This window comes from Struthio camelus, chromosome 1 (assembly GCF_040807025.1).
Source record: "Struthio camelus isolate bStrCam1 chromosome 1, bStrCam1.hap1, whole genome shotgun sequence".
Taxonomy (NCBI): domain Eukaryota; kingdom Metazoa; phylum Chordata; class Aves; order Struthioniformes; family Struthionidae; genus Struthio; species Struthio camelus.
The window spans coordinates 194,015,027-194,029,310 of NC_090942.1; the positions used below are offsets into that span (position 1 = coordinate 194,015,027).

Below are 14,284 nucleotides of genomic sequence, written 5' to 3' on the forward strand. Positions count from 1 at the left end.
TTTTTTTTTTTCTGAAAAAGTAAATTTGAAAATATTTGGAGGTATATCTTTAATAGCCACTACTGGTTGCATATTGATTAGCTGAACTCTTCAATGCTCAGTTCTTCTAATGGGACTTTTACGATCTATCCAAAGGCCTGACTCTGTGCTTATTGTAAAATTAGCGGAAGTATTGTTACTGAATTCATAAAGACTGTAGCGGGAGCAAACAGTAGGCTGTTGCCAACAGTAGAAGTTTCTTGCTTCCTAAAGCCCGGAAGGCTTTCACTGGGGACTGGACAGTTCTTTCAAAGGACACCCTGAACAGGCAGGAATGATTGGTTCCAAATTATTTGTGTGGCTGATGTGAAATCACATTGTTTTGTTTGGGAGGAACACCTCTCCAATGTTTTTCTGAGCTAGATTCACAGATCTGACAATTAACGTTGCTTCTCCTGTTGTAGCAGTTCCCACTTTATCCTAATTTTCAGTGCTTAGCGCACGCAAGTATAGTGTGAGAAACTTAAGGTTCAGGTCTTCCTCTACTGGGAGGATTTAAACTACCATTTTGTTCTCCCACAAATGAGCTGTATATACACTAACAGGATATTCTGGGCATGTCCGTTGGCAGCGTTCCTCTTTTAAGGAAATACTTACATATTTTTTGGAGCAGAGGTCCAAGTGTCATACCGCCCAGGTAGTTGTTCTGGCCAGCAGGCTTGAGAGTCATTTTTCTTTGTGGTTTAGAATTAAAGTATTATGCAAGAATTAAAAAGAAAAGAAAAACCTCAGGAGAGAGTGAGGAAACCTCAATTTCAGAATACTCCATAGCCTGCTAGTTAGCACACACTCATGAGATTTAGACCCGAGAGAAACATCCTGCTTCAAATCCCTGCTCCAAACCAAAGAACAGTTTTGAACTTGGGTTTCCTCTCTCCCGGTGGACTGAAAATGACGTAGCTTCAAATTCCCCCGACAAAAGAGGGAACTAAACCCTCCTTTGCCATGCTCAGAGCAAGGTTTGACAACAAGTTGCAGATACAAGGGGCTGGTACCCCTGGAATAGTAGCAGCACTTTTGTGAGCGTAGTCCTTTGCCTCTGCTTTTCGTGTAAGGGCTCTAAGTATTCAGAGGTTTTGGATTGTTCTGTTCAACTTGAAGTACTTATATACTGGGAGGGGGTTCGTTTAGGTGGAAAATTATCTCAGAGAGTGAATAAAGGAGACTGACTCCATTTGAATGCTGTTTTACCATTTATATTTTTTAAATCAACAGTTAAACTGAGAAGCCAGTGCTCCTGCATTCCTTGATTCATAAATGCTCCTAGAAAATCAAAGACAGAAGTTGTTTTTTCTTTTCACCAAAAGGTTGTAGGAGGATACATGCTGTGTGAAGTATTCTCTTAGTCCCATGACTGCTTTTGTGGTAAACAGAATATTTACAAAGGACTATCAAGGCAGCACAGTCACACAGAATAAATGTTCTTGTCTATTGTCAGTATGACATTTATACTGTGGCTATTTAATGATTCACTCTGTTAGGTAGAATTCTTTTCAAATATTGCCTAGATATAACAGCATTTCTCACTTTCTCTCTCTGTGGGAAATGTGTGTCCTTTCAGGCAGGCTCAGCATTTCTCTGTGCGGCATAATTCCCTTGAGTCTCACTTAAAATCTAATGGAGATTTTGAGGTGGGTCCTTAATTTGCAAAGATACTGTGGTTTGATCCACCCATTAAATGAGAATGGTAAAACTCCCGCGGACTTCAAACCCATCCTTTGTTATAATTATGAAATGTTAACTTGTTAGCAGCTTTGAAAATAGGTATATTAGGTATGGCTATGCTCTGATAGCAAGAAGGAAGAGTTTAAGAGGTGTTCTGGAATAAGATCACAAAATGTTTTGGTCTATTCAGTAGAAATACAGAACTAGGCATAACTGTTGCAAAGTGACTATTTCTGATCTTTCTACATTCCTATTGTTTTTTCCACAGTATTTTGGGAAAGCCCAAGATAAAGATAATCGCTTCTTTTCCGCAGGGGCTTTATCTATTTATAGGTTACAAGGCCAGAAGAGACTCTTATGACCCTCTAGCTTGACCTCTTGCATAACACAACCTGTAGGACTTCCCTTAATTAATTTGTGTTTGAACTAAAGCCCCTCTTTTAGGAACAATAAGAGATTTTGATTTTTTCTGGGAAATCCCACCACAGCTCTTGGCGAATTATTCCAAAGACTTTTACCTGCTGTAAAAATGTCTTCAGTGCATGTAATCAGAGTTTGTTTGGCTTCAACTTCCAGGCCTCAGACCTTATATTTAAAGCATGCTGTTAAAAGGTGTGTTCCCTTCCGGCCAGGTGTCCTGCAAGTACATTATAACTGTCTCTTAAACAGATAAATCAGGTGGAGTCTCTCTGCCCACCACGTTTTCCTATTTTCTACTCCTCTCAAGGGTTTTCCATAGTTAGCTAATGACCACCTTGAACTATGGGCACCAGAACTGAGCCAAGAAAGGCTACTGCAAAAGTGCTAGTTACAGAGGTGGGGTGCATCTTTCCCCATATTTCCTGGGATTTTATACCCCCAACCATTGCGTTATCTTTATTGGCTTCCATTATGTCTATACTGTCAAACCTGTGCCTGAACCTATGTTCACGCTCAGCTCACTTACCACCCACGTAGTTTAGATGCAAACATGACTCAGATGCAGACTTCTGCTAGGCTCTATATCCCCATGGGTATCCTAAGAAGGAGTGAAAATGGAGGCTTGGGGGAGGTCTCTGTACAAACTGCTCTAGACTAAGTGTGCTACAGCCTCATCTACCAGCAGATGTCCCAAGCTAGACTTCTGCTAAGCACAGCAGAAAAACCATGAGCCTGACCTACAGCAGGGCTATTAACCAACAGTGTAGATGGAAAGTCTTAGGGCTTGGCCCTGCGGGACCCCTTCAGCTTCCACAGGCTTTTCTGCACATCTGCTGCCATGTCAGCTGGCCCTTCATGCTCTCTTTGTGTGGCTGATTACTTTGGCATAGTTACAAATGAATTTCACCTGATAAACTCTCCATTTTGATAGTGAGTCATTGGTAACGACTCTCTCTCTCTCTCTCTCTTGTTTTCCTCCCAAGTTTTTTCATACCAATTTGATCTAGGTCATGCTTCTTGTGCTTGGTCACAAGAGTTTCAGGTGGGATAGCGGCAAAAGCTTTGCAAAAGTGAAGTGACACCTTTTTCTGCTCCAACCCTGTGGGCAGCCAGCGTAAAGTAGCTGATGTGTCAGTGGGAACTCATGCTTAGCTAACAGCTCAGTCCTATCCCCAAATCCTTTAAAGGAATGAGCGCCCAGGAGAGCGCTGCACAGCCAGTAGAGCATGTCCTGCGTTCTTTGCTCCTAGATATGTAATTTTATGGGGGCTACATTAAAATACGTTTGCTAAAGCACAGTTTACTAAGAGATCCAGATTGCTCACTGTTAGTGACCTGTTTCAGTTCTTATCACTCTCCTAATTAGGGTGTTATCTAAAAACTTGAGCAGTGATGATATGTTCTTTTTTATGTCACTGATAAAGTTCTGAAATTGCTAAAGTCTACTCCATGCTTAAATCCTTAAGTAAATATACCCCCTGTACAAAAATGCCCTGTTAAAATGACATTTTGAGACCAGCTGGTCAACATTTAATGCTTTTAATGCATGCTATGTTAATTTTGCAGAAATTTCATCGGATGAAATGTCATGGGTTACCAAGACAAATAACCTACAGAAATGTAACCATTATTACTTTATAACATTGCTACCTTTATTCACCAAACTTGTAATTGTATCTGAGTGATAGTTTCCATCTACCTGTGTCAACTGGCATTGATGACATTACTGTCAACTCTTCAGTGATAGATGCCCAGAATCAGTATAAGGCTCACAGCCTTAAATACATCCATCCATCCATATATATACACATATATATATAGGCCTGGGCTGTTCTGTTTAACTTTATAACCAAAACTAAAACAGTAAAACCCAGCATGAGTGTTCTTTCAGTTTTCTGAAGCTTCTGCAGCATTTAAAGGCTAATTGATTGAAAAAAACACGTTACAAGTTGCTGGGTGCAAGTTACGTGGACCTACTCATTTTAAATTGTTTAACTTGAATGGCTATCACTTTACATTCTCAAATTTATATTGGAGAAATTTATATTTCTCAAATTTATATTCTCAAATTTATATTGGAATTGGAAGTATTTTGTTGCCATCTTGGAATATGCATCTATCATCTGTTTTTTCCCCCCAAAAGAAGAGAAATAGTTATTGAAATAGTTATTGAACATCTGTCTTTCTTTTGCATTGCAATTGACAAGTCATATTTTATCAAATACTAGTAGATCAGTGGGATAGTTAGGATTTTTTTTCCGTTTCAAATAGATATTAAAAATCCTAAGAATCGTCATCGCTCTTTACATTGCTGACTGCCAATCTTGTGTTTGAGTTCTCTATGAGTTTCATGCTTCTGACTTAGAATAATTGTAATAATTTAAAATGCTAGATACTTGTTATAATAACTATTATAATTACTATTATAATGAATTTCTATAAGTTCTGATTTATAATGATTATTATAAATTGTAATTTATACTTTAAATATAATTTATATGCATTCTACAGTTAAGTGGATAGCATTCTTTTCACTTCTCCAGTCAAGACTGTAGGTTTTTAACCAGTGAAGCCTTCTTTTTTTGGGTAGCCTGAGAAATTTTCTTGAACAATTCACAGTTATCATTTCCACAAGGACAGGTTTCAGTTTCTCATTGTTTTTAGCTTTCTGAAATTTCCTTCTAAAACACCAAATATTTTTGTCAGTGCTTTGGACTTTACCTTGTTCATTCATAAAAAATACTAAGTCTGTGAAGATAGCATGCATCTGAGCCACCACTGCTTTGGGGTCCCAGGATTAATTCTTCCTTGTCAGCACAGATGAAGGCAAACAGAGCTTTCTCTTGCCTTCGATTCTTGAGTTAGGATATGGTTACCTCTAGTATTGGGAAGTTTGGGGACATTTTAGTATCAGCAACAGGGGACTTTGGGCATATTTCCCTCAGACTGAAGTCTCGCACAAAGTCACGTCTCTTCCCCCTAACCATAGCAGAGAGATAACTAGGTAGCCAACCAGTTTGTTTTCAGATCTGGAGGTCTGTGCCCAAAAGGCACTAGTACATTATCTTGTTTCTATGCCAAAGAAAAAAAAAAAGACATTTTCTTCTCAGCCCAACTGTGCTGACAGAAGAGATAACCCCAGCCAGCATGTCACCCTGTGCCCACTGGAGGGAGACTACCAGCCTCAGACACTGCCCCAGCACCTGGAGTCGTTTCTTCACAGCTATCTGCAACTAGAAAACAGATGATCCCATTTGTGCAGGTGTTGCCATTTCCAGGATCCTTTTCCCAGCCTGACCCTTCCTGTAGCTGCCACCTTTGGCATTTCCGCCATGCAGCTCTCCTCCCTGCTAGCCTGGATTTGGTCTCAGGTGTGATCAGTTTGCATGCTCTCCTGCTGTTTTATTACCCATGCCGCTACTGCTAGAGAGAAGCAGCTAAAGATCGTTTTCTCTTTGCCTCCCTTGGTGTCTCCGTTCTTTTTGTTCTTGACATTAGGATTTGGGGCTAAATGAGTGTTCATTTGTTCCCTCTTGTTCCTGTCCCTTCTGTTATTAGTTTCTCGCTCTCCAGGGAAACCAACTTTAGCAGCAAGGAACCAGACGTTTTATCGGCTGCTAACCAGATGCCTCAGAGATCAGCTCTGCTGAAGTATTTTAATGAAAAATATGTTCCCGATGAAATTTGGACGGCATGCTAACAAAGACAGATCTTAGTCCTTAGCATCACAGCAGGTGTGTTATGTGCAAACATAATCCAGTACGCTTCAAAGGGTTTAATAATGTGGTCTGTGTATTTATACTGTGCTCATCCTTCTGTTATCTGGGTTCTTTACAATTTCTATTGTGTAATCGTAGAGAAGACTTGTGTTTTTTAATCACTATTTTTTGGACTGTGTCCCTTTTTGGGAACGTTGACACAAAGGCAAGACGGGTCTAAAGAAGGCACCAACGGGGAGTGCAGTGACCTGATCTGTGGTCCTGATCTTGTCTCTGCCTTTACAATTTCAGCATAATCTCAGTGAATCAGCTTACTCAGGCATAAAAATGAGGACAAAGCCTTTTTCATCAGGAGCGGGAGACAACAGGACCAAAGATTACTTATAACTTGTAAAATACTTGAAGGCCATTGGATCAAAGGCACTACAGAAGAGCCAAATACTGTGTTATGAGTAAAACATATTGCCACATGTTCCAGACTCTTTCCTGCTTTGTCAATTTATTTATTTTCTCCTCTGAAATACAATGGAAGAATGACATTTTTTCTTAGCGATTAAGTTTTTAAAAAACCTTGTTCAAAGGGGAAAAAGCCTGGCAAAGCGTTCACCGACATAAGGCTTTTTTCAGATGTCAAACGCAGGCGGCGGGTGAGACGTGCGTTTCGGTCGTGGGAATTCAGCAGACTTCTCAGCGCAGAAAGTCATTTGCGGCACGCTCCCTCTCCGCTCAACTTCTTCATCGTCGCTCACCTGACACGAATGTTTTATTAATGTGTGTGACTTCTTAACAGTTTCATTCAAAGCAAGCCCTGTATCATGTCGCACCCAGTTGTGTCTGTTGGTACCTTAGATGACTGATAGATGCGACATGAGCTTCCGGCACAACTCTTTACGCCCGTGCACATCAGTCACCCCACGGTGGTGCTGGCCGGAGCCACCTTCTTGCAGCCAGACCTGACACCCAGACCAGGGCCTGACGGGGCAGGCTCCTCAGCGCCCGAGGAAAGGCTTGCACCGCGTCCTCGTGAAACACGAGCAGGTCGTGTAGCCGCATCTTCTGTGATGTTTTTCTGCTGGTGAAATGGAGCGAATTTACCTTCAGCGGACTGGACGTGCGCGCACGTGCACGTTCCTTCTCCTCGGAACAAAGAAATCAGACAAAATCATAGTGACCCCCAAAAAGACTGAGGTAAGACCGGAGCTAAGGAACCATATGCACGTCTATTAAAATAAAAGAGGAGACTATCAGGTTATTTAAATTAAAAGGCTTAAAAACAGCTTGAAAAATCTTTCTGATACAGTGATACTTTAGTCTTTGCTTTGCGGCGCCCAGCCCGAGCTCCTAAGTGGGTGTTTATCTTGCTTCCCTGAACGTTGTTGACGGTACTCCCGATGGCAGTCTGCCTTTGAAGCTTCAGGCACTGCGGACCCCAGCTCGCACATGGAAAAGGGTTTTTAGTGCGCGTTGACCCGAGGAGAGCGGCAGTGGGAAGGCCGGGGACGGAGGCGGCGGGGCTCCTCGTCTCCTGCTCGGTTTCGGTGTCTAGGTGAAGCAGAGAAGCTCGCGTTTTTTCGGAAGCTTTATTCGCCCGGCCACGGAGACGCTACGAGTGAACTCTGAAAGGGGGTTCGGTTTGTTTTCAGTTGAGGGGCTGAAAAAGTAGGAAATTACTTCCATTCCTATCGTTAATTTCACGCCCACCCTTATTGTAGCTGAACTAGCGGCGAGGCGAGGCCGGCCCGGGGCCGGGCGGGCCTGTGAGGGCGGCGCGGCACCGCCTCCTCCTCCTCCTCCTCCTCCTCCCCTCGTCAGGGCGGCGCCGCCCCCGCTCTGCTCTGCTCTGCTCTGCTCTGCTCTGCTCTGCTCTGCTCCCCTCAGGGCCGCGCCTCGCGCCGCCGCCGCCGCCAGGGGCGCGGGCTGCGCCGCCTCGCACCCTCCATTTAACCCTTCCGCGCTGCCCGGCCGGGCTGAGCCGAGCGGCCGCCGCCGCCGCCTGTGGAGGTGAGTGAGGGCACCCGCCGCCTGTCAGCGCCCCGCTGCCGCTCGGGCGGCGGTGGCCGAGGCGGCTCCGCGGGGCGCCCAGCCGCGGCTTCTCGCTGCGGGGACGGCGGTGTGAGAGGCGGCGGCGCCCGCCGGGCGGAGCGGGCTCGGGAGCCGTTGGGCGCTGCGCGCCGGCACGTCGGGGTCGGGCCGGGCCCCGCGGGACGCGGCGGCGCTGCGCTGCAGCGGGGCGGAGGGGAGGGGGGGGTTGCGCGAATTTGGGGTTTCCCCGCAAAAGCGGCGCCGGAGCTGGTGCCGCGGGCGGGCTCGGGCGCTTCTGGGCGAATTCCGCGCGGTTTTGGGGCTCGGAGAGAGCGGGGTGGCCGCGGAGGGTGCCGCTGGGCGCCCCCCGCGCCGGGGGGGGGGCTGCCCTGCCGGGCGCCGTCGGGCGCTCCGTGCGCTGCAGCGCGAAGTTATTTCCGATTAAAAATATATATATATATATACACCTCTAACTCGAGATTCTGTTTCCGTATTTATCCTCCTTTGCCTGTGATCACCTCTGCCTTTGGGGCAGGGGTTGTCGTGCCCGAGTGCCTGACCCTAGTTACCACAGGTGCGGAGTAACAAAAATACCAGAGTAGGCGATAGCGCTTTTCCCTGTGTCTGGTGATTTCTGCATGGCATCGGTCCTCAGAGCAGACAGACAAGAGGCGCGTGGGTATGGGGCGAAATCACTGGAAAGCCCAGTAAGCAGCTTTCCAGTGCTCTTTTAAGGCTGATAGTTCATGGTGTTTCAGACCTGCTTCTCAGATGTACTTCTGACTATTTCAAGTAGGTAATTACATATATTGCATTTACAATGATCTTTAAGAAAAACATCAGCGGAAAGGGATCCCACAATGAACAAGACAAAAAAAAATCTGCAGGAAGAAGAAAAGAATGGGCGATTGCATTCTGTCTCTCATGCCGTGCATGGGGTGATCAGATGCGTTTAATTCTTCGCATCCATTACTTATTATTGTTTGGATGTTCTCCCAAATCCCCCTATGCTTAATAAACTTATTTTCACTGTACATTTTCCAAAGTAATTCTCATCCATATATTCACTGTACTGTAGCCCTTGTGTTTCAAAGGATGCACGTTGCTGGCCAGCTCTCGAATTGCTGAGCTCGTATAAATAGGAGCTGAGAAATCCCAGGGTTTTGTGAGACCAGACCCCAAATGTTGATGAAAATAGACTTTCCAGCTAATAATTTCTTCTTTCTTGCACGCAGAAAATCTGGCGCTATCTGTTTCAGGCTGTTGAATTTAGATGCCTAATTTTAATAAAATCATTATCTGATAACAACATAAAACTGTCTGATGTGTAAATAAGAATGAAAGATGCCTTTGAGGATGGCAGCTCCAGCCCCCTGCTGTGGCAGAGCAGGCATCACATCATATGCTGTTCTTCCTAAACTCAGTTCCATCCTGGAAGGAGCACATGTCTGGCCCTGAGTGGTCAGCAGTGATTAGACTTGGATAAAACGTGATGCACACCTGAGGTACTCCCTCTTTAATGCTGAGGTGGACGATTATAGGCGAAGTTCTGAAATTCCCAGCAGGTGGGAGCACTTCAATAGCAGGCTAATCCTGCACCGCAGTAAGCGCATGCTGGTTGAAAATAATTAATCTCTTTCCTGACATACAGACAAAATATCTTAAATTTACAGAAATCTTGCAGGTACAGATTTCTTTTTGCTGTTCATGCTGCTTGGCCACCTCTTTATGGCAAACGGAGGAACGATTTAGGGGCTGTGAGGCTTTTGCGTCTCTAGCCCATTTCGTTGTCGCTCCCTCATGCATAACCAGAGCCATGCAAATTTTGGGTTATAAACACAACTGAAAAAATGTTTACTAACGTTAAGGAATTATTAAGGAAACAGTTTTGCATCTGGGTCCCCCCCGCTCCCTTTACGTTCTGACAACACTTTGCTCATCTTGGACTTTTGTATAGGTGACTTCGTTTCTCTGACAGTGTCACTGCAGAGCCCGGCTGGTCCCCTGGGGGCGGCCGCGGCTTGTGCCGCCACTTGAGGTAGTGGGGTGGGGAGGGGGAGCAGACCCCTGCCGGCTCCGAGAGGATGAGCCCTGCCCTGCCTCCTCCACGCGCCCCTTCCCAAGCCGTCTCCTGTGCCTCGGGGCCGTTCTCCGGGGTGAGGTGGATGGGGACGCCCCTCTTCCCTACCCCAAAAAGCCAGGGAGCGCTCTCGTAGGGGTTAGGGTGATGGTGGGATCCGTCAAAGCGGCTGTCCACCTTAGCCTGCATGCGGAGCAGGCTCTAGACAGCGCAGAGATTTGAGGTTCAGTGTGTTTTATATAAAAAACTAGTGTTTTTTCATGGAATAGCTGATTAATTCCTGATGGCCTTCTCTTAACTGCAGCCCTAACTTGCCTCTCGTCTTCCTTACGAAGAAGGAGTAGTTGCTGGAAGCAGAAATATATTATTGCAGCTGAGGGCGTTAGTAACAAATGGTTATCTGTCATAAACCAGCTGGTTGTAGCACTAGGATGAGGTGGCTGGCTTGTGAACCATTGTGTCTGTTCTTTGGACTTCTGGTACTGCTGCAAAAAGCGCTGGAAGGCATAAAATCCAGTAGGCTTGTGAGTGGTTTGTTGTTTGTTTGTTATTTATTTATAAAACTTGTGGGATCTCCAGAATGATCTCAAAACAATTTATGAATTCAAGGTTGTGGAGAAAAAGGGACAGTATTTGAACAGCTGAATGTATGTGACTCTAATAGTCAGTATGTCCCCTTTTCTATTACTTTATTTACAACAAAAATTGTAAATAAAATTGTTAATTGTATCTTTGGTGCTCATATGGTTCCTGACACTGTAGTGTCCGTAAGCCTTACAGACTGTGGAGGATTTATCTTCACAGTACCCGTATCAGGCAGTGAAGTAGTATTTCCAGTGAGGAACTATGACACAGAGAAACTAAGTGATGTGACCAATATCACACAGGCGATCTGTCGCAGAGCAGTGACTTGAAGTTCTCCTGTGTCTTTTGCATTATACACAAACCTCTTGGTCTTCGTTTCCTTAGGCCCTTTATGGTATATCCCTTTCTCATCTGTCATTTCTGACTTACTTTGGAGAGGAAGTCTTCCATTTCCAAGCAGCCCATTATGCCATCTTTTGGAACAGAAAGCATCTTTTTATGTTGCTGTGCTACTGTAGTGTCTCATACAATAGAGTCTTAGACCATGCTAATCCACTAAAGTAATAAATTTAAAAAGCCAGTTATTCAAAGTCTGATAGCCTGCTCTTTTGGATCTTTTTTCATCTCATCAAGCTAATGAACTTGATGTAAAAGATCTGAATAGAAACGTACATTTTAAGATGCACTGTCTGCCTTGAAAAGCAAAACTTATCTGAGTAGGAGAAGGGGAACAATGATAGAGCAGAATGCAAAGATGTAGGGAATTTTTAAGAAGAAAAATGAGAAGAATTCCAGGAAGAAGTTGGCTGAGGGAGGAAGACTGAGAGGAGAAGAGAGAAATGTGAACCAGGCTTACAGGTCAGTGCAAAGTATGTACAAAACTGAGACAGAGGAAGGAAGAGGAGAGAAAATGCAAGGAGAGGAGCATGTGGGGAAAGAGGAAAAGGAGAGGGGGAATATGGAACTAGAAATGGGGGACTGCAATCTCTTGATTATACTGTGAATTAGCAATTCTTTCATTACAAGCTGCTATTTCAGTTGGGCTAGCAAAAGGCAAAAACTCAGACAAACTTCATGAACGTGTTTTAATCATTGCTTCACTTGAAAGTAAAGCTGTATTGTAGCTCGTAGCCTCGTCTAGCATTATGCTAGATAGAGGGGCTCCAGTAGCAGTCCAGTGACAACGTAGGCTTACAGAGCATAAATTAGCCCAGGGCTAGACTTTAGAGGTGCATGATATAATTAATTGGAAGTTAGCTTTGGTACTGTTTCAAATACCCCAGTTTCAGCTTGGGTGTTGCCTGCATTACGCTGTGTTGTACGTGTCTCCGGTGTCTTTTCCGAAGTGAACCGAGATAAGGCAGATGAAAGGCAAAAGGGAAGAACGTTATTATTCTAGTTAACGATCTGTATTACTGAGGCATCAAAAAGCCCTGGTGTTAGGCTTTATCCACAAGTTTGCTTGGAAAGAGTCGCTATCCTGAAGAGTTTATACCCTAAGTACAAGATAGGAGGGATGGGATGGGAAAGAGAGGAGTGGATTAGTGCTGCAATTTGCTAACATCATATATTTGACAATAGCAGAACGACGAACAGAAGTCAGGTCTCCCGTGTCTCACTCCAGTGCCCTGTCTAATGAACCACGCTGTCTTTCCATCTGTCAAGCTGACATGCACAAATTAAAATGTATGGCAAGTAGCTCAAGAGTATTCTCCCACCCAATCTTTTCTCTTTCTTCCCTAGGATTCTTCCCTAGGATTCTTCCCTTCCTTCAGTATCTTTATTTCCTTTCTACAGTGTGGCACTGATTAGATAGAAGTTAGGGTTTCTTCAAATTTTACCCATCAGTGTGTGACTATCTAAAAAAATATTTATAGAAAACATTTGAAAAATATACAGCTAGGAGAACTAGAAATGGAGAGTATCTATTAGATCGTTCAGCACACTGATGATTGTTCCCCGTAAAACATTTTTTTTCCCTCTTAAGTTCAGTGCAGTTTTTAAAAATGCCACGTAACTTCTATTATTTTCCTTCAGTGACTATGCTATATGTCTCATCTATCACTTTTTTTTTTTTTTACTAAACCTGCTTTTTTAAAATTAGACCACTTTGATTCTTTGTGTGCTTTTTTTTAAGAAAATGCCCTGATTAGTAATTAGTAATGACTAATGAAATGAATTAGCAGACTATCAATATATTGAGCCTCTGATATGATATCATGTCCCTGACAGTAGCCAGTACCGTATGCTGTGAAGGAAGACTCAGGAGTACATGGAAATTGCAATTACGGAGCAACCTGCCCCGGGAAGAGGTGATTCTTAACCACGCTCTGTTAACAGTCTACCAATGTCTTGAGGCATAAGGTTTGTATCCCTATAATTTACAGCGTATCAAATGAAACTGTGGGTGTTCTTGGTATCACTGTCACTATCTAATTCTCTTTTGGAGCCTTGTCAAGCTCATGGGTGAGATGATGATTATTTCCTTCAAATATGTACAGCTATTACTGTAATGGCCTTTCCTGATGCCTTGGCAAAGCCCTGCATGCTACCGCTAATCTTTTTCCTGGAAACTGTCTCCAGCCACTTGAATTGTGTGCATAAGAGAATCTGGAGAGAAAATGGGCACAGAAGATACAGGAGGGGATGATAAAATAATTAAAAAAGCTTTTAAAGGATATGTCTGCTATGTTTTAGTCCAACAAGTTTAACGATCTTATTGTTGAAATATCTCATTATTTTTATAATTCCTTGAATTATACCTGGTCTGTATCAAACTGGTTCTTACATTTTATATTTGCTCTGCAGAGGTCTTTTCCAACCTCACATCTTCTATGAATCTGAGTTTTGCACTCTCCTAACTTATTTCTGCTGCAGTACCAGATTTGTCCCATAAAATTATATTGTAAAAATTATTGAACAAGAACTTCCTTGCATGTTTGAGTGATGCCGAGCACAGTAGGGCTCTGGTTTTCTGACATTCCTATACAGTGCAAATGAGAGCAATTCTTATGTTTTGAGAATGGTTCCTTTGGGCAAGGTCTTCTCCTTTTAGATTCTCCCTTACTTCTATTTTTGAAGCAAATTGTTGGTTTTGCTGCTGTCATTTGTGCTTCCAACCTGTTTTATGATTGTTGTGAGATTCGTAAGGACTTGTTTAAAGTACATTGAAATAAAATTGTGATTCTTTTAATCTGCACAAGTTGAAGGAAAAAATGTGAGCGAAATGCAATATAAGAGAAACTTTCCAAATTGGGGTGTGTGTGGTTTTTTTGGGGAGGGGGGGCATAACCAATGCTGTAGAGAGTATAAACTTAAAAATCTATGGAGGAAACTGAAAGTTAGCATCTTCTCCGTCTGATCGATCTGAATGACATAAAAAGTAACAGTAAATATAGTAAGATTATTAAACATGTTGCTAGATCTGAATAACAACACAATCTGAGAACCAAAATGATAGTGTTTTTTTTTTTTTAAAACTAGGTGTCTTACTGTCAACTGCTTTCAAGCATGAAAGTAATGAGTTGTGTAGCAGCAGTAAACCTGCAATATCTACGTGTGCTGAGGTCAGAGTGCTTGTTTTACTCCTACTTTTAACCATTAGATGTTTTTTATATTTTGTATAAAATACTTGTGTTTTTTTTTTTTAATTGCCACGAGTCTTGATTTCCATCCACCTTTCCACCCCCCTTCCCCCCCCCCCCCGCCATGTTAGACATGTACAATAGCAGTTACTGCAGTGGGAAGGAAAATC

General features: G+C 43.3%; 1 protein-coding gene across 3 annotated transcripts in view; it reads left to right on the plus strand.

Moving 5' to 3' along the window:
* The first annotated feature begins 7,653 nt into the window (after positions 1–7,653).
* THSD1 (thrombospondin type 1 domain containing 1) overlaps positions 7,654–14,284 on the plus strand; it is a 29,319-nt gene continuing 22,688 nt past the window's right edge. Inside the window, exons 1-4 of one of the 3 annotated variants that reach the window (XM_068929921.1) lie at positions 7,735–7,844; positions 12,112–12,216; positions 12,763–12,894; positions 14,014–14,096. The gene's annotated coding sequence lies outside the window, so the exon portion shown is untranslated. Of the gene's footprint in view, positions 7,845–12,111; positions 12,217–12,762; positions 12,895–14,013; positions 14,097–14,284 lie in introns of all 3 variants that reach the window. The other 2 variants (XM_068929919.1, XM_068929920.1) reach the window with 2 other exon arrangements.